A 203-nucleotide genomic window follows, 5' to 3' on the forward strand; every position below is an offset into this window, starting at 1 on the left:
TTTTGTTTTGTTTGGTTGGTTTTTTTTTTTTTTTTGCCGCCTCCTTTTCTTTGCCGGGAGTTGCTAAGGGGAGGTAGGGGCAGCGGTCTGGTGACGGGAATTGGTCGGAGAAGCGGTAATTGAAGGTAATAACCCGCTGGGGGACATTGAGGGGGAGCAGCAAAAAAAGAGAAAGGAAAAAAAAAACCACCAAAAAATAAAAA

This window comes from Haliaeetus leucocephalus, unplaced genomic scaffold (assembly GCF_000737465.1).
Source record: "Haliaeetus leucocephalus isolate CR32 unplaced genomic scaffold, Haliaeetus_leucocephalus-4.0 Scaffold473, whole genome shotgun sequence".
Lineage (NCBI taxonomy): Eukaryota > Metazoa > Chordata > Aves > Accipitriformes > Accipitridae > Haliaeetus > Haliaeetus leucocephalus.